Source organism: Syngnathoides biaculeatus, chromosome 11, assembly GCF_019802595.1.
Source record: "Syngnathoides biaculeatus isolate LvHL_M chromosome 11, ASM1980259v1, whole genome shotgun sequence".
In the NCBI taxonomy this organism is placed as follows: domain Eukaryota; kingdom Metazoa; phylum Chordata; class Actinopteri; order Syngnathiformes; family Syngnathidae; genus Syngnathoides; species Syngnathoides biaculeatus.
In genome coordinates this window covers 2,268,007-2,293,769 of record NC_084650.1, presented here as the reverse complement: position 1 = coordinate 2,293,769, position 25,763 = coordinate 2,268,007, and the positions used below count along the sequence as shown (strand labels likewise).

At 40.9% G+C, this 25,763-nt stretch overlaps 1 protein-coding gene across 7 annotated transcripts in view; it reads right to left on the bottom strand.

Annotated features, from left to right (window-relative positions):
- mid2 (midline 2) overlaps nt 1–25,763 on the bottom strand; it is a 95,284-nt gene that overhangs the window by 68,986 nt on the left and 535 nt on the right. The window contains exons 2-4 of one of the 7 annotated variants that reach the window (XM_061834368.1): nt 16,579–16,645; nt 14,310–14,687; nt 6,775–6,907 (exon numbers count right to left, since the gene is read on the bottom strand). The exons of 2 other annotated variants lie outside the window; for them this stretch is intronic. The gene's annotated coding sequence lies outside the window, so the exon portion shown is untranslated. Of the gene's footprint in view, nt 1–6,774; nt 6,923–14,309; nt 14,688–16,578; nt 16,646–25,763 lie in introns of all 7 variants that reach the window. 4 more of the 7 variants (XM_061834366.1, XM_061834370.1, XM_061834369.1 and 1 more) reach the window with 4 other exon arrangements.

The window sequence follows — 25,763 nt, the reverse complement described above, 5'->3', positions numbered from 1 at the left end:
CCTGTCAAAAGTGGTGCTCGAATGGGTAAATATTTGTTGTGGTCAAATGGAATTTTGAGTATGAGCAGCCACGCTGCAACACTGCCAGGTTGGTGGGGGCAAGAGCAAGAACAAATCAAATCAATTCTCTTGATCTACTAGGCACATTTCGCATCTGGGTGTCTAAAAACTTTGAAGGATTACTTAAATGTTCGATGTGCATGTTTGAGCAATGATCAATTTAATAACATTTTGTTCACTTGTTTAATCAGGACTGCACATTGCCTTCTTATATGCAGTTTGAATTTGAAGTCATCAGCACCATTATTGCAATGACAATGTCTATCTGCATTCAAGCATATTACAGTGCATGATTTTTAAAAGCAGCAAATGATCACCTGAATAAACACCCCCTCATTAGGCATTAAACCATTGTCAAAATCAATAGGATTCTGCACTTTGACAAATAAATTAAAACATTTCATGAAAATTGATTCATATGTTGGTCTGAAAAAAATTGAGTCACCATATTGCCCAAAGGTGAACAAGTAAATGTTTTTTGAAAAAACAGCTACAGAAATCAACAGTGTTGGTATAAACATACCAAGTTCAACGGTAGGCTCCCACTGAGCGAGTTAAGGCCACTTTCAGGCCCCTTTAATCTCCCGCGCTCCCTCGGGCTGCAGCACCCACGTTGCATCACGTGATGGACGCACTGCCCCGTGTGGCCCCCCCTACGTCACTTGACGCCCACATGGCACAAATTCTCGGCATGCGCAGGATGCCGCAGAGATAATCTCGTGTGATCACTTTGATGGTATTCAGCTTTCCCCTCGGTTCCATACATGCCACCCGCAGCATTCTTGATCAACTTTGCAAAATAATTCAATCACGTCATCTGGTCATCTAGGTGAATTTGTTCTAGCTAGCACTGATTCATGGTTGCCATTGTTGTTGATTTGTTCCTTGAAAGTAAAAACATCTGAATGCTTCATTGTGTCCTCACATTAAAACCTCTGGTAGAACAATAAAATCCTGACAAAAACAAAAAACAACATATGATTATATGTGATCATAAAGAAAACAAATCAATGATTTATCATAGTGTAAACGGGTTCCTTCAAAAGAGATGAGCAAATAATGTGACAAATGGCAGAACAGATAAAAAATGTCCCATGACAGCAATAGTGATTCAGCTGACACAAACAAGACAGAAACAACCATCAAAAACACATTTTTTTTTTTTTTTTTTATCATCCAGTCCAGAGAATGAGTCAGCAGTCTGGCCAGCTCGAGCTCAGTAGTGCAACATTAATGTGACTGTGCTTAACGGAGCATAGTGTTATAATTAACACCCCACTTTAACACACCATCAGCAGGCCCATTAAGCCTCAACCACGTCACTCTTGGGGAAAAAAATGCAGACACTGATGGGAGCTACTTAGAAGCAGAGCTGCGCAAAGTGGTGCACACGCAAGCACAAGTGTAGACATTTATCAGCATAGTTGTTGTCTTGTTGCCTCGAACCTGCCATTCGTGTTAAAAACTCACTGCTGGGAAAGGAACAATCTCAGATACTGTTCATGTATGTCATTTATGCATACGAATGTGCATAAATGACCGCACCAGCATTGCAAGCTCTTTATGGCAGATTATTTTGAAACAATGATAAATGTAGGAAACACAACGATTATTTAGCTTCTGAGCTTCAAATTGACTGTAATGTATGGAGCCCTGCCCCGCAAAAAAAATCCTTAAAATATTCCTGTTTGTAATCACAAATTGAGCTCTAGATATTAATGAGTGATACCTTCTTGTTTAGTGGGATTTTGGACTGTGATAAAAGATACAAACAGTAGTAACAATCTATTTCACAAACTAACCATGGAGAACACTAAAATGTAGGCTACAGGAATATGGGAGAAAATATGATCATCGCTGCCTATACAATAAAAACTATTTCCAAAACTCCCCTTAAATTTTACTCAGAAGCTCCAAAATAAGTGAAGTCAGTGTTCTCAAATGTTTTACACCAAGCACAAACCCCAAAAATAATTGCCGCCATAATGACCAACAAATACAGTAGCATACTAGGTCCAGGTGTTCTCTAAAATGACACAGAGGTTATGATCCAAAAATATATATTATTGTAAACCACTGCAACATGCCAAGTTTGAATATATATTTCAGTCATTCTTTTGCATACCACTAGACGGAACCCTTGTATAACAAATGGTACTTTTACCAAAGTTTTAGAAGCACTTGGTTGATATTTTCGCGTGTATAAGCACTTCATTCAACATGACTAGAGAGAGATCACTGAAGGTGTAGTGGTATATTCCACATCCTGTGAACAGCGACCTTTTCTGGGTGTAGCCATCTTTCACCTTAAGTTAGCTATGATACACTAGGCCATACCGCGACTCCGACCAGGATAAGCAGCATTGAAAATGGACAGATTGATTGATGAATAAAACGACGTAATCCATGATTTATTTATTTTTTTTACCATAACAATGAGGTAACAAAGCACAGTTTGTGACTATAATAAGCATTCAAAGAGATCAGTAGACATCAGTCTGACATATTCACGGTTTTCCATTTCCTATGTGATGTCCCATATCCCCCCTGAAATAGTTTAAGCACATTCCGAGTACTCTCCTTTCCTCAAAAGCATCTTGAGGTTAATTCTCGTGTCAATTTCTACTTTTTAACAGAAAAAGAAGGAGAGTATCACACAGTTTTAAAGCCCCTGAGAGTGACACAGATAAAATGAACAGCAGTTGCCCTGAAAAAGAACCTCTTGATGCACTGCCATGTTTGTAATTCCATCATGGCAAGATACTCATCTAGTCTGAAGAGTTAATTTACACCTTAAGCAGTGACTGGTTTTACACATTTTTGCATATTAATTCATCATGGGACAAACAGTTTATTGTATGTGGCAAGATAGAGCCTTTTTGTGTGGTTTCTAAAAAACAAATTAAATCAGAATAATCAAGAAACACTTTTCGATTTTTCTATGAGCAATAAGTCAAATTTTTTCTTCCGGATCATACTATTTTAGTCAAACAAGAGCCTCTCAGTCGTTAGTTTATGAGCTAACTACATACCAAGCTAAAGGCAAACACATTTACATTCCAAGGAGTAAGTAACTGGCTTGCAATTCAGAGTCATTTCACATTTCTTCCAAGGACACAAGTCAACATTATATGACAGAGCTGCATGAGTACTTCCATTATTGACAGTGTTGGCACACATAACTCTAAACCGAAAAGCATGGTATTTCCCCTAATGCGCTCAATGGAGCTTTTAAACCTTTAAGAATCAGGGCATTGTTTAAGCGGATTCATTGACATTTAGGAATAGAACAGGGTTGAATTTCAGACATTGTTTTTCCAGTTGTTTTGTTTTGTGAAATTGAGTTTCAGTATAAAAAATAAATATATATATATATATATATATATATATATATATATATATATATATATATATATATATATATATAAGAATATTCATGTTTTGTTTTAGTTGTGTTACTTTGCAGTCTTTGACACAATAACAGCACAGTATAACAACAAAAAGGAACATATTAGCATGTGCTGTCCCCCTCAATCCATTCCAAATGTTTCCTCCAGCCATCTTCTACCACTTCTACATGTCGGGTCACAGGGACAGTCGCTTTAGCATGCATATCCAGACTTCTTGTTCCCAGGCCAGCCGAGAGACCTCATCTCTCCAGTGTGTCCTGGGTCATCCCTGAAGTCTATTTCCGGTGGGACATGCCGGGAACACCTCACCAGTGAGGCGTCCGGGAGGCATCCGGATCATATGCTCCAGCTATCATCTGCCTCCATTCAATGTGGAGGAGCAGCGGCTCAACACTGAGCCCCTCCCGGATGACCGAGCTTCTCACGTTAGATCTCAGGGAGAGCCTAACCCTAACCCAATAATTAATTTCAGCCACTTGTATCTGGGATCTTGTTCTTTCGGTAAGAGTAAGCTTCTTTCGGCTTGTTCCGTGAGGGGTTGCCACAGCGTGACATCTCAGATGAACGCTCATATTTGTTTGGCACAGTTTTTATGCCAGATGCCCTTCCTGACACAACCTCTCTCAGGGAGTGGAGGACCCAGTGGGATATCAACCCACAACCAAAAAATGTTTACCAAACCTATGCTCTAACCACTGCACTATGGGGCCTCCATCTTGTTCTCTCGGTCATGACCCAAATCTTTCATATTTTTCTGTATTTTCCCTCTTTAGTCTCCTTCTTCTCATACCCTCCACTTGACTTTCCTCGCGTTCGTTCTATGTCTCAACCATAAAAGGGTGCGTTTCAAACTTTTGATGCCTCTTCAGAAAATGTAAACAGTCACACAGCCAAACGGGTGTTGCCATTCCCCATACACTGCTGCTAAGCAGAACGGTCTAAAATTGCCTCCCTCACAGCTGCATTTGAAAAGTAACCCTCATGTATTTCAGGCAAGTCACGTAAAAAGTTAGGAAGTGCCACTGTGAACTTTGATATGGAACAGTTAACATCCTTTAAATCAAAACTTTTTATATTACAAGGTAATTTTTCCTACAGGCAGGGATGTGGTTTCCATTCTGGGATCCAAAAGGTAGGCCTTAATGGAATAACGTGGGGTGGGCCTCTCTCCTCAAGGGGACACATCACTGATTGCACTGTAGCTCTGACAATTATTAATTACAAATAGGCATGATTAAAAAACACAATGAAAATAAAATCTGAAATATAACATTGGTGGGAAATGTCATACGCACTGTACTAATATTAAATTAAAAATAAAAATAATAATCACAATAAAATTGAAATATATAAATATTAAAATATAGTGGCGGCACGGTGGAGAGGCAAAAGAGCAGGAGTGATTTACTTTTTGGCTTGGGGGCCACATTGACTTTTAAAATTTGACAGACGGGCCGGATCAGCACAAGATACAATACATATAAAAAAAACTGGATTTGTTGACAGTACATATCAAACATAAACAGAAAAAAGCATTGAAGTATCAACATACTTTTTCATGAGAACAGTGTTGTTGATCACCCATTTAAGCCAGTGCATCGAAGTCTGGTGGCATTTCTGTTGTGGCAATTCTCAGAACAGATCCGAGGTGTTCATCACTCATCTGGGATCTTTGGGGCGCTTTGTTGGTGTTCATCACACAAAAAGTCTGTTCACACACATATGTAGAGCCAAATAACACCAGCATCCTCTGTGCCATCTTCTGGATGTTTGGAAATTTGGCTACACTTAATGAAGCATAAAACTCATCCAGTTTCAGGAAGTTGAGCTTGTCCTTTAACACCATGTCACATTGGAGATCAATCAGTTCGAACTGCAACTCCTGTGACGCTGTTTCCGGGTCGTGTGAGAAGGGACATGACACCAGCTTAAGTGCCCTATCAATTTTTTCCAAAATCACAAAACCGACGGCAGAATTCATCAGGTCATCTAGTGTTTTCCTATATTTTTCACATGTCGTGGGGCCTCTTTTAATGTAGCCAGTGTGGGGAAATGAGCAAATGACTTGTCAGACATTTGCTTCGAAAATAAAACTAGCTTGGTTTTGAAGGCTCTGACATTTGCTTGCATTTCATGAACAAACTGGTGTTTCCCTTGTAGCTTCACATTCAGCTCGTTCATATGTGTCAGTATGTCCACAGTAAAAGCTAAATCACAAAGCCGATCTGTGTCATTCAGCTCAGGAAAATTGTCAGTATTCTCAAGTAGCTCCAAAAATGAAATAATATCCTGTTTGAGCTCCCACACACGTTGACATACTTTTCCCAAACTTAACCAGCGGACATTAGAATGGCAAAGTAAGCCTGTGTGATCAGTTTCTTCAAGAAAATGAATAAACTGACGATGGTGAAGTCCCCTTGCCGGAATAAAGTTAACGAGTTTCACAACCGGCTTCACTACGTGGTCAAGCTGTAACACGGATTTACACAGTGCTTCTTTGTGAATTATGCAGTGTAGGAAAATTACCTCCTGCTTAGGGTTGTCCTCTTTCACCCTGTCCTGAATTCTCTTGAGCATCCCTTCCTGTAAGATTTGGTGATCCATCTGTGGTAACGTTGGCGAGCGCACTCCTTGGTAACTTGTGCTTCTGTATGACCGCTGACACGTTGTTAATTAAATCCTCTCCACATGTTTTTTCTTTCAGGGATTACATATCCAGAAACTCCTCCGTTATCTCAAAATTCTCATTAATCCCTCTGATAAAAATTAAAAGCTGAGCTGTGTCCTTTATATCATGGCTTTCGTTCAGTGCCAAAGAATATAACGTAAATGACTACGCTTTTTTGTTTAGCTTGCTAGTTAAGTGTTCGTCAATTAATTCAATACGGCGCATCACTGGCCTGCGTGATAAGCTAATTTTTTCGAATTTGTTCTTCTTCTCAAGACATAAAATACTTGCTGTCTCTATCATGCACTCTTTAAGAAACTCCCTTTCAGAGAAAGGCTTGCTGGCTTTTGCTAGTTTGAATGCCAGTAAATAACTTGTGTTCGTGCTTGCTTCTTGGATGGAAGTTTCTCGAATAAAGGTGTTTTGCTGAGCCTGCAAGCTATCGACCAACCTGTCAGCGGTAGCCGTACGTTCTTGTGTTGAAAGGTTGCTGGCGTAATTAGCATGCTTGGTGGTAAAGTGACAGCTGATGTTGTATTCTTTTAAAACTGCAACGGTTTCTTGGCAAATAAGACATACAGCCTTGGACCGGACTTCAGTGAAAAAGTACTTGGACGTCCATTCTTTGTTAAATACCTGGCACTCACTGTTGACTTTTCTTTTCTTTGACATTGCTGTAGATGGGTTCTGATCCAACCAGTAGAAGAAGAGCGATAACTGGAAATGGCTCGGGCTCCGTAAAATCGAGACACTGGGCCAACTGCACCACCTGGTGTTGAAATGCCTGTCATTACATGTCAAATGAAATAAATGCAATCATTCACATCAAACCTTAATTCTATACAAATCTTCGGCGGGCCGGATTAAAAAGACCAATGGGCCGGATGTGGCCCATGGGTCGTAGTTTGCCCAACCCTTCTATAGAGCGTTGGCCTCACAGTTCGGAGGTCCCGAGTTTTATCCCCGCCTCGCCCATGTGGCGTTTGCATGTTCTCCCCATGCCTGCAAGTATTTTTTCCTGGCACTCATTTCCTCCCACATCCTTAAAACATGCAACATTAATTGGAGACTCTAAATTGTACCTAGGTGTGATTGTGAGTGCGACTGTTGTCTGTCTCCATGTGCCCTACGATTGGCTAGCAACCAGTTCAGGGTGTACCCCGCCTCCTGCCCGTTGACAGCTGGGATAGGCTCCGGCACTCGTCGTGACACTTGTGAGGGATGGATTAAAATATACTGTAATTAAAAAAATTATTATTTCTTTAGCGGGATTTTATTCAGAATATAGATATATCAGATATAGATATATATAGATAGATATAATATAGAATGAATATTATTGCTCTGAAAAAACGTTTATCCATTCATCAATTAATTTTCATTCGTGCTTATCCTCACTCGGTTTAATTGGTTAGAATTGTGACAAGCGGCAATGAATGTATCTATTTAATAGTTGTTGAACAAGTTAAAAAATGGTACATTTTGCCTTTTGAAATCAAGTTATACATTTTCCATACTTTCAGTTCATCCTAAAGACATGTAAGAGGTATTCTTAAAGACATAAATGCAGGCCAGCAAGCAATGCACTTAATTTTCGGCCACCAAAAGTGGTCGGGCGAAAAGTGCATTTTCGCTTTTAAACCCAACTGTTTTTTTTTTTCACCAAAATAAAACGGACAAAACAGGATGTTTGGATAGGATTGTTATGATTCAAGCAAAAAATGTGGCCAGAGCACAGTTGTGTATGCTTTTAAAAAAAAAAAAAAAAAAAAAAAGCCTTTCCACAGTGAATAGTCACTCACCCTTCCTCCTTTTCTCTGTTGATATCAGGGAACGCTTGTTGCATGCTATTTTGTTACCTACAAGCTACAGCCAACGTGGTAAATACGATGCCGAGCCGCAGATGCACACGGTCACCTGTTGTCCACTCTTAATGCGGCATACAGTATGTCATTAATTATTGCATCCATAGCAGCAAATAAGATCAGTTCCAATACAGCTCCTTGTCGGTGCAAATGAGTATCAGGTGGTTTCGTCCAAATTGATGGCCTACAAAAAGGTCTCATTGCCCTCATGTGAGTCAAGACACATGATGGGAGAGAGGAGAGAGCTGCCTCAAGACCCATCCATCCATTTTCTTAGCCACTTATCCTCCTTGCAATATTTGACAGATGATTTAAAAAAAAATAATTGGAAAAGTTTTCCAAGAGCCAAGGACCCCATGTGGAGCATTTCAAATTTGGACAATTTGGAGGACATTTGACATGAGAGTGTGGGGCTGCATTTCAGCAAATGGTACTGGTAAACTTCACATTATTGAAGGACAGATGAATGGGCAAATCTGCTACGACATTCCTAACAATAATTGACTGCCCTCTACCAGGATGATGAAAATGAAGCGAGGATAGACTTTTCAGCATAATAATGATAGAAAACATACAACTAAGGAAACTCTCAACTGGTTTCAATGAAAAAAACTAAAGCTGCTAGAATAGCACTGCCAATCACATAACCTGAATCTAATCGACAATCTATGGAAAGAATTGAAACTCAAGGTCCATGAGAAAGCCCGCTGAACCCTCAAGATTTGAAGAATGCTTCCGTGGAGGGAGGAATGGGCCAAAATCCCACCAGACCAATGCATGCGACTAGTTTCCCCATACAGGAAGCATCTTGGAGCTGTCACTGCAAAGTATTACATACTGTGTCATTTGATATTATTACCCTAATTTCAGTTAATTTTCAATTTTGGTTGTTGCAGTGTCTTTGTATGGATTACTTGGGCTGTTTCCAACATCTGGTCAAATTTGTATGTCAATAGCACCTTTGGAAATATACTTCGGGGGGAAATGGTGTGTTAAATACTTATTTTAGCGGCTGTATCTCCACCGTTTGATCTTCTCTCACCTGGAATACTGTTTCTCAAGCTTAGCATCTGCAGACGCTATAGTTGTGAAACTGCTGGTACAACTCTATTATAGAGCCATCAAAGCCTACGATAAAAGAACACTTCTCATCACCACAGTAAAGTGCTTGTGAAGCTCCATTTTTATTTTTGTTTTTTACCTTTGAGAACTTGAAAACCTTTTATTTTATTTATTGAAGTTTGCACGGACCATTTCCCCTTCCGTTCGAGGAACCCATCCACAAGAAGACATAGAGGTTGCGACACTAGGTTGAATGCTAAAGGTGATTGTGAGAGTCACCATAAATTGACTCTATTTGGACAAAACACATTATGTATGTAAGCCTGCTAAATATGGAACAATTTGTGTGTCCTAATAAGCGAAAGCCTCACTATCAATACCCTTAATAAGTAAACTAAAAAATGGCTCCAAACAAATCAAACATGAATAACTATATAAATGTTTATTTTGTTTTTGTTACTATCGTATATGAGTCAAATTAATTGTGCTGCTGAGCCCGAGGCTATTACAGCTTTTTTGGTCAAAGTGCAACGATGCATTCTCCCCTCCAAAAATAATGCATCCACAAGGGCCACTTGCCATTTCAACTTTAAGGGAGGGCCTATTAATAAAGCAGGATGTGCTACTCGGTCTCTAAGCTATTCATGATTGCTAGAGCAAGCAAGCAAGCAAGCAAGCAAGAAAGAAAGCAAGAAAGCAAGAAAGAAAGAAAGAAAGAAAGAAAGAAAGAAAGAGATGACCACAAAAACATGGAGGTCATGAGACATCAGCACCAAAATAGATCAAACTAAAATGAGAGGTAAAGAGAGTTGGGAGTGGCGGGAAAATGTTGAGACCTTGTGATCAGGGTGACCCCATGGAGCTTGGATGCATTGGGGTGGGGTAGTTCCTGTCCTCTGTCTGGTGCTACAAAGTCAGACCTTGCTATTTATACCACACCAATGGTCGGCATTTCCTGTGATGGGGGTTATGATTGTGTGTGTGTATGTGTGTGTGTGTGTGTGTGTGTGGGGGGGGGGGATTAGCCATTGTTTTCCCTGGCTGCTGTTTGATTTACTTTAGTCTCCAGTGTCATATAATCATGTCACTAATTAAACACCCATTTGTACATCTGTTGATGCGAGCACTCATTCAAATAATCAGAGGAAACAAATCATGGGAGGTTGGAGACAATGTATGATCTCAGAGTCCATCTTTGAAAATCCAGGGCACAAGATGGTCTAAATTTGGGTGGGACCCAGAAGCACCATCTGACTTAAGTCATAACACAACTGCCTAAATTAGTGTTTCCTGAACTTTATTGAGATGAGGAACTCATTTTACAAAAATTCCACACTATACTACTTGATAAAATGTTATAAAATATCTAAATTCTCCAACTCCTCGAGCAGTCACCTTATCATGGTGGAGGGGTTCGTGTGTCTTGATGATCCTAAGGGCTAAGTTGTCAGGGGCTTCATGCCCCTGGTAGGGTCACCCATGTCAAACAGTTCCTAGGTGAGGGACCAGACAAAGTACAACTCCAAAACTCCTATGATGACTACAAAAATTGGATCTTGGTTTCCCTTGCCTGCACGGGGGTCACCGGACTCTGTTCCACCCTGAAGTTGCTCACGGGGAATGATGCCGAGCAGGTGTGGGTATGCTAATTTCCCCCTGGCTCGGGGCCTGTACATTGTGGATGAGAGGGTAGCCTCCCTCCACCTGCAGGGAGGAGGACGGGTTCAGACTTTTATTTGTGCTTATGCACCAACCAGCAGTGCAGAGTACCCACCCTTTCTGGAGTCCTTAGAGGGAGTGCTAGAGAGTGCCCCTCTGGGGACTCCATCATTCTCCTGGGGGACTTCAATGCCCACGTGGGCAATTACAGTGAGACCTGGCAGGCCGTGATTGGCAAGAATGCCCCCTGATCAGAACTCAAGTGGTGTTCTGTTATTGGACTTCTGTGCCCATCACGGATTTTTCATAACAAACACAATGTTCATGCATAAGGATGTTCACATGTCTACTTGGCACCAGGACACACTCGGACGCAGTTCGATGATTGACTTTGTGGTCGTATCAGAGCTGTCAACTGATCACCACCTGGTGGTGAGTTGGCTCCGATAGTGGGGCAAGATGCCAGTCCGACGTGGCAGGCCCAAACGTATTGTGAGGGTCTGCTGGGAACGTCTGGCAGATTCCCTGTCAGAAGGAATTTCAACACGCACCTTCGAAAGAACTTTGACTTTGTGGTATTGTCATCGGACTTGCGACCGCATGTCTTGGACACCCAGTTGAAGAGAGGGGTAGAGCTGTCAACTGATCACCTCCTGGTGGTGAGTTGGCTCCAATGATGGGGGAAGATGGCAGTCCGACATGGCAGGCCGAAACATATTGTGAGGGTCTGCTGGGAACGGCTGGCAAATTCCCTGACAGAAGGAATTTCAATTCCCACCTCCAAAAGAACTTTGCTCAAGTCCCGGAGGAAGCGAGGGACAATGAATCCAAGTGAACGATGTTCCGCGCCTCCATTGCTGAGGCCGTAAGGTGGTCAGGGCCTGTCATGGCGGCAACTCATGAACACGTTGGTGGTGAGGGATGCTGTCAAGCTGAAGAAGGAGTCCTATCAGGCATTTCTAGCCTGTGGGACTCCCCAGGCAGCTGATAGGTATCAGCTGGCCAAGCGGAATGCGGCTTCGGTGGTTGCTGAGGCAAAAACACAGGAATGGGAGGAGTTTGGTGGGGCCATGGAAAACGATTTCAGGTCGGCTTGGAGGAAATTCTGGTCCACCCTCCAGCGTATCAGGAGGGGGAAGCAGTGCACCATCAACACTTTATAGTCGGGACGGAGCGCTGCTGAGCTCAACTCGGGATGTTGTGAGTCCGTAGGGAGAATACTTCGAAGACCTCCTCAATTCCACCAACATGCCTTCCCACAAGGAAGCTGAGTGTGGGTGCTCTGAGGCGGGCTCTTCTATCTCTGGGGTTGAGGTCACTGAGATGGTTAAAAACCTCCTTGGTGGCAGGGCCCTGGGTGTGGTTGAGAGTTGCCCAAGTTCCTTAAGGCTCTGGATGTTGCGAGACTGTCCTGGTTGATACACCTCTGTAACATCGTGTGGACATCGGGGACAGTGCCTCTGGATTGGCTGACTGGGGTGGCGGTCCCCCTTTTCAAGAAGGGTGACCGAAGGGCATGTTCCAACTCCAAAGGGATCACACTCCTCAGCCTCCATGGTAAGGTCGACTCAGGGGTACTAGAGAGGAGGGTCCATCAGGAAGTCGAGTCTTGGATTCGGGAGGAGCAATGTGGTTTTCGGCCTTGCCGTGGAACAGTGGACCGGCTCTGCACCCTCGCCAGGATCCTCGAGGGTGCATGGGAGTTCGCTGAACCGGTCTACATGTGTTTTGTGGACTTGGTTTTATGGGAATGCAAATATGTTCACTTTGTTTTGTGCATAGCCTACCTAACTAGCTACTCTTTGACCATTTTTTTCTATCGTTAATTTATCTGATTGGTCTAAGGACTGTGGCGACCTCATTGGAAACCCATCTATTAGTGTGGATTTTTATGTTAACCTACTTATTGTAATATCTGACCATAAGTGGATAGGATTATCAATTGGTTAACACTGTTAGTTTAGGTTGGTATTTTCATATATTTTATTTATGTACAGTACAAACTGAATGGATAACTCACCAAGTGCTGTATATTTCTTGTCGCTGTTAACAGTTTCATGCTACTTCAATTGTTCAATAAAGGAGCTATAGAACGCTCATCTGCTGGCTCTTGAACAGAGTTTGGCTGGCTGTTAATTCTGTGTTCTACACTGAGCATGTTAACATGTAGAAAGAACAGTACAATGATTGTCTACAACAGAACAATGATTGTCGACAACAGTAGAATGATTGTCTACAACAGTACAATGATTGTCTGCATAATTAAATAAAATTGGACAAAAGGCCACTACATCCTGGCTACTGTGCCATGATGGGTTAGGCATCACTTTTCTCAAGGCAACTTGATTTTAATGAATTTTGTGATAAACCTGAGTAATAAGTACTGCAATCAATGGAATAATTACTGTTTTTAAAAGGTTCATCTTTTCATCTTTCAGTCTGCTTGTAACATACGGTCTGCCTCTAACCTCGTCTTCTTTTCCTTCTTCGTCTTCTCCGCCTCCTCCATTCTTCTACATATTTGTCCCTCTTTGGGCCATTTTCACTAGCCCTGTTTATTTGTGGGGGCAAATTCAAAAAGGTAGACTAATTTAAGTTCCGGGTCATTTTTTTCTTTTAATCAGGGAAACCAAGTTGCCTTTTCATTCCAGTCAAAGAGACTCTCTGACCCAACCTTGAACAGAGTGGCCTTGTGGAAGTGTAACGTGAAGGCCTTCGTGGCACTGGAACTTTGCTTCTAAGATGACAGGGAACTTCCATACATTCTGGGTGACCTGTGGTTATGAATGGATTCTATTCAATGTGTCCCAACAAAAAGAGTTAAAGTTCAATGTCATTGTTGGCTTAGTTTCCCTTTTTTGTCAAATGTCGCAATGCCTATTTGTTAAGTGTTTTTTTTAAAAAAGAAACAAAATCTTCTGCCTCCTTACGGTACATTAGCAATAACTAAAATACTACTAAGAATGGGTTAAAAACTTGTCAGTGTCATAACTTATATACATCCCATTGTTTAAGGATCCGTCAGCAGGACAGCTGACTGCTTAGCACATATACTTGACAGTAGTAAAATCCTGGGTACAAATTAGAAAATAAATATCCATCCATCCATTTTCTTCACCACTTATTCTCAGGAGGGTCGCGGGAAGTGCTGGAGCCTATCCCAGCTGTCAATGGCCAGGAGGCGGGGTACACCCTGAAGTGGTTGCCAGCCAATCACAGGGCACATGGAAACAGCCAACAGTCCCACTCACAATCACACCTAGGGACAATTTAGAGTGTTCAATTAATGTTACATGTTTTTGGAATGTGGTAGGAAACTGGAGTGCCCAGAGGAAACTCACGCAGGCACGGGGAGAACATGCAAACTCCACACAGGCGGGGCCAGGATTTGAACCCCAGTCCTCAGAACTATGAGGCCAATTCTTTACCAGCTGGCCACTGTGCCGCCATAAATTCAGAAAATACATAAATAAATGGAAACAAAATCAACACATAATAGGTGTGAATTTGAGTGCAAATGGTTCTATGTTTATATGTGCTTCATAACAACAGTTATCAAAGTGGTAGGCCTGTAGTCATTCAGACCTGAGATTGGAGGTTTCTTGGAGACTGGGACGATGGTGGAGCATTGAAAACAGAATGGAACTTTACACATTTCCACAGATAAATTGAAGATTTGTATGAAGACTGGAATGAGTTGGTCCACAGAGACTTTGTGGCAGGATGGGAACACAAGGTCTGAGTCCTCCGCTGTGGTTGATCTTTTGTTGTTCGAAGTTGATGGGGGCAGAAGAGGGAGTCAAATCTGTGATGGTGGTCAGTGGTGCATTCAGGGGCACACACGCACACCCACACACACACACACACACACACACACACACACAAACGCACACACACACTAGTACTACGTAGTTCTGGCCACATTTGGGAAGCCAGGAGGTATATTGGTGACGTGTCATTTTCCTGGTGGCCAAAAAAAAAAAACAAAAACATATTGTACATGCGTTACATTTAGGTACATAGCAAACATTCAACCACTAGTCAAGCTGCTAAACTACTGAAAAGGTTGCCCCCGCCACAAATTTGAGAGTAAGAGTTTATTTTGCTTGCTATTGAGTCAGTCACGTGACAGAATCAAGTCCACTTATTCCTTTTTTTTTCTAACTTACATGCCATCCATTTGTTGTTTTTCTCTTTTCTTTTTTAAAGACAGGATGAATACTTCCATCCATTTTCTGAGCCACTTATCCTCAACGAGAGTCACAGGAGTGCTCGAGCCAATCAGAGCTATCACCAGGCAGAAGGTACACTGAACTGGTTGCCAGCCAATCGCAGGGCACATGGAGACAAACAACAGCCGTACTCACAATCACACCGAGGGGCAATTTAGAGTCTCCAATAAATACATGTTGATGGAATATGGGAGGAAACAAGAGTCTTATTCACAATCACACCTAGGGGCAATTTAGAGTGTCCAATTAATGTTGCATGTTTTGGGGATCTGGGAGGAAACTGGAGTGGACGGAGAAAACCCACCCAGGCACAAGGAGAACATCCAAACTCCAAACAGGTGGGGCCTTTATTTGAACCCGGGTCCTCAGAACTGTGAGGCCAACACTGTACAGCTGCCCCACCGTGCCGCCCAGGATGAATGCTTGATCATGTAAAATTGCACACCGTTACAGTAACTTTCACAAATATGACGAAGGGAATATATATTACTCATCCCTATCGAACACTTACTGATGTAATGAGTTTTTAGTACTTATTGAGTAAACGTGAAACATTGTACCAAGTGAGAATACAAAACATAAGATCATAAATGCGTATTTAGAGATTTTACAAACTGTAAAACAATTCCAGTGTTTCATCCCCTCCCAGTAACCCTGTGTCCGAGCCCAACACAAATCAATAGATTGTTAACTAAACAAAAGATTCCCCACACTGACACATTTTAAAAATAGTTACTCCCCATGGGCTTGCAAATACAAAGACAATAACCATGAAGGGTAACAATGCCCACTGCTTTATCCCTATTGCAACCAGATGATGGCTAGAAGAGAAAAAAAAAAAAAACTTCCACAAGCTTCCTCCAAAACCTATTGGTCTAACCACATTTAATAGACTGTTTGGACAAGGGCCAACTCGAGGGTGATAATTTGACACTGTAGCAATATGGAGAAGTGTCTTAACTTTGTTAAAATTAATGATGAGTTACCTCAGTGCAACACTTTTACGTCATTTGGGTCTGACGCACTAACGAGCCTCAGCCTACACCACGCAGAGCTTCAGTGAAGTCAACTCTTAATTAGGTGAGTGAAATGATAAAACACGTCTATGCAAACTAAGCTTTACACCATCAGGATTCTTGGGGCCGATCATCAAACAGCAATTTTAAATAACGATAACCAATCATCACCAAGTCCATCCCACCTATCAGGGGGCAGGAGGCAGGGTACACCACCCTGTACTGGTTGACAGCCAATCGCAGGGTACATAGAGACAGACAACAGTCCCACTCACAATCACACCCAGCGGGAATTTAGACTCCCCAAATAATGCATGTTTTTGGGATGAGGGAGGAAAGCAGAGTGCCTGGAGAAAACCCACGCAGGGGCAGGGAGAATATGCTAACTCCACACCGGGGGGTGGGGTGCGGCGGGATTTGAACGCCCGTCTTCAGAACTGTGCGTCCAACGGTCTAACGAGTTGCGCCACCATGGTGCTTTTAAAAAACATATTTACGAATAGATAATGTATCTTTGTTAAACTATTTATGCCAGTGAGGTCATGTTAGAGAGAACAAATTTAGATGGAAGTACATCCATCCGTTACCTGAGCTGCGTATACTCACAAGAGTCACGTGAGCGCTTGGAGCCTATCCCAGGTATCCTTCGGCAGGAGGCAGGGTAAACCCTCAACTGGTGGCCAGCCAATCACAGGGCACATGGAGACAAACAACAGCCGCACTCACAATTACACCTTGGGGCAATTTTAGAGTCTCCAACTAATGTTGCATGTTTTTGGGATGTGGGAGGAAACCGGAGTGCCCGGAGGAAAACCACGCAGGGACAGGGAGAACATGCAAACTCCACACAGGCATTAGGTACTGGTACATACAGCAATGAATGCATCTACTTTTAGTGACATTTTTGTTTATTGGTGACCCATGAGATTTTTCAATTGTAAAGCACACATGCCTTGGCCCCAAAAAGGTTCAAATTCACTAGTCTGATCAGATCATGTATTCAACAGGACGTCAGAATTACACATTTACACACCGTGTCGACCCAGCCCCCTAAGAAAAAAAATTGTAATTGAGGATCATTTGGAACCGAAATGAAATCATTAGGATGACAATTGCTGAAATTGAATTGATCCCCATCCCTAATAGTATACCCTTCCATTCGTTCATTTTTATGTCCTACTTGTCCTTATTAGTGTTTCAGTAACTGGAGACATATCCCATCTTATTTCAGGCAAAAGGCAGGGCACAGCCTGAATTGGTCAGTCAATGGCAGGTACTGACATATATTCAGTGCAAATTGTGAGAGGCAGAGCACTGTGAACAATCGATCACCTGGAGCAGGGATCTACAACCCGTGGCTTCCGAGCCGCATGTGGCTCTTTCATCCTTCTGCTGTGACTCTTTGTTGACTTTTGAAAATAAATAATGAATATTTGATTTAATGTTTTTATTTTAGGTTGTTTGTCTTTCAAAATTAATTATTTATTTGAAGAATGTGGTGCTCCTGTCAAATCAACGTTTTATTTATTTACATACTTTGGTCGCTCAAATATGCTGCACAAGGATTGATGTGCAACACCTGGCATTTATTTATAAGATTTATTTAACTTTTTTACCCCCTGTAAATAAAAGATGGATAAATCAAGGACAAGTATGATGAGAAAACAAAACTTGTATTGCTACTTACTGTGTGAAATATATTAAATGGTCCTTTTCCATCAGAACCATTTTTTCCTACTGTTTTATCCATAACATTGGTCAAAATGAGTGTGACATGGTTTCATTTTGTCACATCTATGTGATTTGTCAATTTAATGCAAAAGTGAATAAATGGCTCCAAATCCCTCACACACATTGCTTTGGCAAACAATCATGTTTCCCAATCCTCTATTCTCAATCATTTCTTTTCTACAGTCTTTCCCAGGCTAAATGTTGCACGCCATTGTTACACTTCACCAACCTACATCAGCACAAAGACAGAAAGGGTGACAGCTCTGTTGTTTGGCTGTTAATCCAGCAGCAGGGTTAGACAACGCCAAACCTTTTGTGTTGCTTCAGGGACAGTGAATGTTCTACATCATACTGGACCCACACTGTTGTGTTACATGTCACACTCTCATAGCAGAACAAAACACCAGGGCAGTTTCCTTATAATTAGTAGTGCAAACGGGCTTTGTTTTGTACCTGAGCACAGCACTCCTAATAGTTTATGTACAGTATACCTTGAAACTGCTTCCTCGTTTTCACCCACCCTGTCAGTTTGTTTTTATACATAAGCATTCATTAAAAAATTAAATGTTACCTTAATGATAACATACAACATATACTGTAGCTTGACCAATGTTATGGATAAAACAGTAGAAAAAATGGTTCTGATGTGAAGGAAGCTTTAATATATTTCAGTACTACTTACCACTTAAAATACAGGTAGACGTTACACATATTACTCAATACACCACTGTGCTCTTCTGAGTATACTGTAGTTTTGATTCTACTGAAGCTCCCTTATGAATTGTCCAAACAACAAATCAGAGTGGAAAAAAAGAAATGTGCAGGTTCTTGTCTACCATACAAGTCTCTTTTCCGCCCAAAAAAAAAAAAAAAAAGTTTTGAACAAAGCAGTGATTGGCTGGCGACCAGTTGAAGGGTGTAACCACCTTCTTGCCTGAAAATAGCTGGGATAGCTGGGAAAATAGCGTGCCCATGACCCAACTGAAGATAAGCGGTACAGAAAATGGATGGATGGATGGATGGACAAGGCTACAAATTTCAAAAGCTGGGAGAATCATCTTATTATTTTTTTAAAGATGAAGTGCTGTGTATTTTTATTCAATCAAAAATGTATTTATTGACTTATTTAATATTCTCCATTACCTAAGATTACAAATTAATAAAAATATAAAGAATTTCAAGTTCCATGTTATTCCACCTATGATTCCAGTTTTGTTGTTTTTGCCATGATACAGCGCTGGTAGTGATGAACTGTTTACAGGTACAGTATCAAAGTCAGAATTTTTATCATGGCCAAAAATATCAAGGATTTAACATCCATCCATCCATTTTCTTTGCCGCTTATCCTCACGAGGGTCGCGGGGAGTGCTGGAGCCTATCACAGCTGTCAACAGGCAGGAGGCGGGGGACACCCTGAACTGGTTGCCAGCCAATCGAAGGGCACATCGAGACAAACAGCCGCACTCACAATCGCACCCTGGGGCAATTTTAGAGTGTCAAATTAATGTGTGTGTAATGGGATGTGGGAGGAAACCGGAGTGCCCGGAGGAAACTCACGCAGGCACGGGGAGAACATGCAAACTCCACACAGGCGGGTCCGGGATTGAACCTGGGACCTCAGAACCGTGAGGCCAACACTATACAGCTGCACCACCATGAGGTGTTGTTAATAAATCATATTTTAATCAAGTAAAACCATTTCATACAATAAGCAATGCCACCATGAAGTGTTGTTAATAAATCATATATTAATCAAGAAAAACCATTCCATACAATAAGCAGTGCTTTTGATGAATAGCATTCACAATTGTCACCAGTGAATGACAGAACCACAAAAGTTGTACCTCCTGGAATTATTTAAGGAAATTTAACCTCAACCGGTATCATGCTTCAAAATTATCCATGCCTACAAATAATTCCTTTGTTATTCCTTGAGGTTAGGTGTCATAGTCATCCCTTGACCACACTCTTTCCCCTAGTCAAGCTTCTTAACATCTACATCTGTCCAGGAGATGGCCGGTGGTATACTCAGAGAGCTTTATAGTGGTAAATATGTGTGTGTGTTTGTGCACATGTGTATGGGGATTGTTGACATGAGGCAGAAGTTGGGCCTGATCCTACACTGCTGGTGCCAGCAGGTTGGATCATGGGAAACATGTGCAGCCCCGGAGGAGCACAGAAAAGCAGCTGACAGCTAACTAGCTGAGTGGTGGAGGTCAGCTGCCTCTTCATCCTCAGCTGCTGTTAGACTAGGGTGGAGGAAAAAAAACACGCACTCTTTCCTGTCTGGGTGGATTCATAGGAATAAGTGTGCATTTACAATGGGATCTTTTCCACTGAAAATATAAGAAAAAAAATTCTTGAGGCCGCTTGTTTACCCAACACTAAAGTTTGGTGGACTCATTTAATGAAGAATTAGAGAGTTCATGATGAAACTGAAAAATACATTTTTTACTATTATCACACTTGTGCAAGATCACCCTTCGTCCTCAGTGTTTGGAGGGTGACTGAATTATCCATTTATTAGACATGAAAAAACGTTGAATCATGTCAAGGATATAAGCACATGACACAAACGTCATACATTTTTAATCACGTAAAAGTTCAATTACTGTACTTGCCAATTCATTAGTATATTATATTTTAAGATTAGATACTGTGGAATTTTAATACAGTACAACTACCCCCATCAAAGTATTCCTAACAGACTTGACACCAATCTGATGTTTGATCAGTATTGAGCAATAATTCACATCATCTGCTGATCGACTTTATGTCCGAATTCGTTCCGATCATTCATGTCATTGAACATATCTTCAAAAGACAATTACTCTGAGTCGCTGATGCGTAGGAATTCAAAAGCGACTTCATTTTTAGGCTTGTTGCGTGTTTAATGGCATAGTACTGCAATTGTCTGACGTCGAATAATGTTTGTTTGTTTTTTTTTCCAATCTTGCCAGTGAAAAAACCCGTTTTCGGTGTGGGATTATTTTGCGGTGTCGAAGACAAAAAACACGTCAATGTAATTGCAGTCTGTGCATAATTGATGTACGTCCTGGGGAACGTTTTCTAAATGGTTCAAGAACAAATTTGATTGGGTACCTGAAGAATGTACATAAGGAGGAGCATGCTGTCTTCAAATGGCGAATGGCCATTCTCTGGATTCTTGCATGTCAGTGCATGTGTGCGTTTTCTTAGGGGACTCTAGTTTTCCCATATCCCAAAAATATGTATGGGAGATGAGAACACTTAATTGCTCTGAGGTGTAAATGTGAGTGTGAATGGTTGTTTCCTTATTATATTTCCTTCATATAGCTGGGACATTCTAACATAAGAGTAAGGATGTCATTAACAGTATTTGTTAATGTAATTTAATTTCACTAAGGTAATTTAATTACATGATGACAGTGGGTGTTAAAGAAGAAGATGCACGAGATAGGCTTAGATGGAAAAAGATGACACACTGTGGCGACCCCTTACGGGACAAGCCAAAAGGAAAAGAAGAATTTAATTACAGTTGTAACGTTGATCTGACCTAAACTTTTGTTAGTGGCTAATCCTTGAATGCCCCCTGAGGTTATTGATGTTTTAACTTTTGTCTTAAATGCCAGAAAACTTTTTTTTGAAGATAACAGTATTCAGTAGAGAGTACACAATTATATACAATAAATGAACAAATCCTGTAGATACCTTGCTGCATCTTGTATTCGAATGGGTGATCAGTTATCTTTTTTTTTTAAAACTTGCTGATTGGTGATCCGCCCCAAAAATACTGATCGTGTAAAGCTCAATCGAAATTCCTCGTTAAATAAATGACAACACTGGCATAGTTGATAAAAGATGATGGCCATGATAGAATGAAACAAGACTGAGAAGAGAAGAAAAGTAAATAAAGCAAGCGAAGCTAAGAAGATACAAAGATAAAAGATGGATATCTGCCCTCTTGATTCATTCAGTCTATTCTGGGTTTCATGCGTTTCAGATCATACCTGGTAAAGTCAGTTTGAAGGTCGCTCACTGCCTGTACCTCACTGCTTTTATGTTTTTAAATGTTATGTTCTAAGTCACTGACTCACTCACATCATTCACAGACTTTAAAGTTAATAGCAATATATTTGTCAAAACAAACATTTACATGTGAAGTAGAGCAGCACAATACATTATTTGAGGATCGCCATTGCAATGTACATTTGTGCAATAGTCATATCGCAGTAAATCGTGGAGTTCTGCCATGTCGGGTACTGTATATGCCTCAACTGAACAGAATTTAATGAATGCACGTAATGACAGATTAAATTTGGGGGGGGGCTACAGCTGATCTGAATGAACAAATTTCAGGAAGAACAACCTGTGTTGTTTAAACTAAAGAACTCAAAGATGGAGGAATGGATAGTATATTAAAATATGTTTCAAAGAAAAGATGGATTAAAAATAAAGGTGTGACCCGGTAGAAGACTTATTAGCACATCTCACTGTTCTGAGGACCCGGGTTCATACAGGCGTCCCCTATATGCAGTTTGCATGTTCTTTCTGTGCCTGTGTGAGTTTTCTCCAGGTACTCCAGTTTTCCCACAGCCCAAAAACATGTATGGGTGATGGAAACACTAAATTGAGGTGTAAATGTGAGTATGGTTGTTTGTTTATTATGTGCCCAACGATTGGCTGGCAACCAGTTCAGGGATAGGCTCATGGGTGTGCTAGGTTAAAAAAAAAGGGTTTGCCACACGCCCCCACCCCCGCAATATCGTACAAACTCTCACTTTGAAATGTAATGTGGCACATTACCCCTTAACCTCAGACATGTTATGGCTGCATCGGAGTACAACACAAATTTGTCTTTTTACGACTGCACTATGTCAGACAACTGCCATGAAATCTTACTGCTTCCCATCTTTTATAATCATTGGAGTTTATCGTGTCACACCAAACCATGGCTCATTTTCGCCGCGGAGGTGGATCGGACGGGGATGTGGTTATCATCTGAATATGGCTCAAAACAATAGTGTAATATTGCCCTGAGAGCTCGAAACAATAGTGTAATATTGCCCCGGTAACTTCACTCGGTTGTGTGGTTTTGTCCTTTTCGAAAAGAACTTCTGTGTCAGAAGGGACGTGTTCGTCTCCCATAGTTAAGGTGCACCGCGTGTTTTCATTGCCGAATGTCCGGGTGACGTCACTAACAGAGGATGCAGCCAATATGGCGACCACTTGGATGTCATAGAAGGACACTTCTGCAACTTTACGCATGGATGACGCACTCTCCACTCACATTTATTTTTTCGTATGGACATTGAAGTGAATAATGTTATATGTATTTTTCATTACAATATCTATTTTGGAATGTTTATAGGGATGACACTTGGGCTTTAAATCCTCTCTCATTTAATAGTGTTTTGAGAAGATTTTTATTGACAATGACGAATTTTCAGGGACGCTGCCATTTTCGCGAGTCAGATGATCTACGTGAACGTATGTGACGTGTACCGTGCTATTCCAAATACTGGATTACATGGGACACCATTACCCCGTGCGCTGAGTTCTCGAATTTATCCTCATCTGATGAAGAAATAGCAGTATCGGTTGATCGTGAAGACAGAGGAACACTTTTACCGATACAGATTTGAATGTTTGGCTGTAATTAATGTTGTTCATGCAAAGCACTGGATTTCCCCTTTAAGAAATGAAAAGAAAGATTAATAAAATTTGTCAAGCTTCATAATCAAACTTCAGGGTGACATTGTAACTATCAGACACAGTGACGTACGGGTAAATTACTGATTCTTTTATTGGTTTCTATTTCCTGGTCACTTCACCAGTTGCATCACCACTTACTCCAAGTTCTCAAGGTCAATGCCCCATTGGCCAATGAAAGAAAATGCACATACGGCAACCGCACACACTAGGCCAGGGGTGCTCAATATGTTGGAGGCAGTTTTGGTCGATCGTGTGACAGCGTGCAAAAAAAAAAAAAAAAAAAAAGGGGTGGGGGAGCCTGTCATCCATCTCGTCGCTTCAGGTGTGGCCAATACGTCGATCACACGCACATAAAGGCGTGTTATGGAAAGCTAGCCTCCTATTTAAGTCCTTTCTTTTACTTTCTCCACGGCAGTCGTGACGGTGCTCCCCCCACTCTAACCCCCGGCAGTAGATCGCGAGAGGCTGGCTGCTTGAAAAGTAGATCTTGCGGTAAACAAGTCTGGGCACCCCTTCACTAGGCTGTTTGAATTAAAAACGCACGACAATGTCACAGACAGATAGCTGTGACCTGACTTACGGGTTTTTCGTGATACGAGCTGTTGTTTGACTGATTTTTTTTTACTTGATATCAAAAATTTGACATACGACCACTCGGTGAACTCAACTCACTTCACGAGCAATTTGAACATTACTTCAAAATAAAGCTTTGAACTTGTTTATTGACACTCCCAACTAAAGCTTACAATCAAATTAAATAATACAAAAAAACATTACACATTGTGTACGTGAAACAACATAAGGGACATAGCTTTGCCTTGATAAAAGCAGTTTATCTTGCTTAATGCAAACAAAGAATGCAAAACATGAAAACAGCATCACATTGTGGTGTTATAAACCAAAGATCAGAATACAAACTTAAGACCAAGAGAATATGAAAATAATCATCGGCATGGTGTATAGTCTTTATCCTTTATGAAAAAATGTCTCATATGACTGCAGCTTACTGAGTCCGTTGTAAAACTCTTCTTGGTCTGTGTGTCTCTGGCTCACTTACTGTATACTGCCCCCAAGCGGCCAAGGCAAAGAAGCCCTGTCCATTGAATTGAAGTGAAAATGAAGTAATGTTTTACGCTAAATGTAATTGTCATTATTGTTTTTGGTACAATATTATACAGTGCTATTTTTCCAATTCAAAACACATTACAAATTTTTTTTTTTTTAATTATTGGTGGAGGCGGGAATGGATTACAGGTATTTCCACTGATTTCAAGGGGAAATATGGTTTTAAATATGAGTTGTTGGGTTTTTTTTTTACATCACAGAGCAAATTTAATTTGTCTCTCAAGGCACCCCTAAACTCCACAAACATCAGTTTAAAGACTGTGAGACATTCTTCAAGTTTTAGAATCAAATCACTACACTTTATCCTTTTACTGAAATAAGATTAAATATCAATTTAATATCAAAATCTGGTAGTTTTGGTATCTCCACATAATGCAGAATCTTCATTCGGTTTAAGACTGAATAGTACATTTCATCCTGATTTTATTCCAATCATATCAATGGCACAAGGAAAGAGAAGGAATAAAACAGCTGGCATGCTAAATGGATTTAAGATTCGGGAAAGACACACAGGATCAACTTTCCGCTTTAAAAAAAAAATGCAGTCATGTCAATCTCCTAATCACATTAACCTTCCCTGTCCATGAGTCCCAGCACAAATTTAACATTCTGACTGTTTATAATCCCTCAAAAAGTCTGCAAAGCACAGGAAGATCATATAGCACGACTGAAATCAATGTTCACACAATTAGCGCTATAGGACGACTGAAATACAATCGTCACATTTTTTTCACCTTACGATTCCACCTTAATGTAGTAAAGCTCTTGCACCAGCAAAGATTAGTGGTATCATTTCGAGTTTCAGGTTAAGTACCCGCTATTAATTCACGTTGCATGTGTGTCTCAAAAACTCTTGTGACAACAGGACCAAGAGCAACTGGAGAGTTCAACATCTTGAATGCAAACTGGCCGCTCATCAACTCTCCTTCTCAGCCACATTACATGCCACATTAATATGAACCCTACAAGAAGTAAATAAGAAATGCATAAAATTTGGAACACAAATGAGATTTCGTGTTGAGGCATTGATATTCAAATCTCGCAAACAAAGGTTGGAAAAAAAATTAAGAAACGGGATGGTGGGAAAAAACACAAGCTTTTATTTGTCCTGATTAAAGGAGCCTCATTTTCCTGCATGGATTATCATAGATTGCGGGCCTAGTATTTTAATGACAAATAACTGTGACTGCTATAGAATCCTCTCATTTGCCCAATAAGATTTCTACTTGGGCCGCTCACAC